At 33.6% G+C, this 783-nt stretch overlaps 1 pseudogene; it reads left to right on the forward strand.

Moving 5' to 3' along the window:
- Positions 1–378: 378 nt before the first annotated feature.
- LOC120884516 (small ribosomal subunit protein eS27-like pseudogene) lies at positions 379–519 on the forward strand (annotated as a pseudogene).
- Positions 520–783: the final 264 nt, after the last annotated feature.

Raw genomic sequence — 783 nt, forward strand, 5'->3', positions numbered from 1 at the left:
TGAAAATTGCTTGTGTGAAGGAAATAGGTATAGCAATTTATTTTTTTTTCTTTTTATAGGTTGAACTTACAGAACTAAATATAAAATCTTTAAATTTTGAAGGAACAAAGAGTTTAGGAAGAAATAAATTATAAAGTTAGCTTTAAGTATTTTCACATTACAGATTTTACAATTTCTCCTAACAGAAAATTAAGACAGTAGAAAAACTCACATAACTACTGAATTAGGGTGGGTATAATTTATTACTTTTATTATTTTAAAATCTTTTTTTTCTGCTTTTTCCAATGGTGAGGACATTCCCATGAGAATATGTTTCTCATAAAGTTCTCCTCAGAAGAGAAGAGGAAGCTGCTGGAGCTGAGCCCCACTTCCTACTTCATGGATGTGAAATGCCCTCAATGCTATACTGTCACTGTGGTCTTTAGCTAGGCAAAAGTGGTAGTTTTGTTTGTTGGCCTGCTCCAGCAGATAGGAGGAAAAGCAAGGCTTACAGAAGGATGTTCCTTCAGGAGACAGTGATGCTAAAACAACTCTGAATCCAGATGAGTGGGAAACCATCCAATAAACACATTTTGGATATATTTTTTTTAAGTTTTCTTTTCCTCAAGAAGTTTAAATTAATAGTCCATTCATGAAGGTTAATTGTTTGTAGGCTTATAGATTGTATACTGAATGCTAGGTGACAATTTTATGACTCGTCACCCCCGCCTGTTTTCTTTCTAGGAAATGGTTTCTGCTAGTCAAAGCAAAATAATTGTGGCCTTGTGATATGTCTGATTTTTA

Source organism: Ictidomys tridecemlineatus, chromosome 3 (genome assembly GCF_052094955.1).
Source record: "Ictidomys tridecemlineatus isolate mIctTri1 chromosome 3, mIctTri1.hap1, whole genome shotgun sequence".
NCBI classification, from domain to species: Eukaryota; Metazoa; Chordata; class Mammalia; order Rodentia; family Sciuridae; genus Ictidomys; species Ictidomys tridecemlineatus.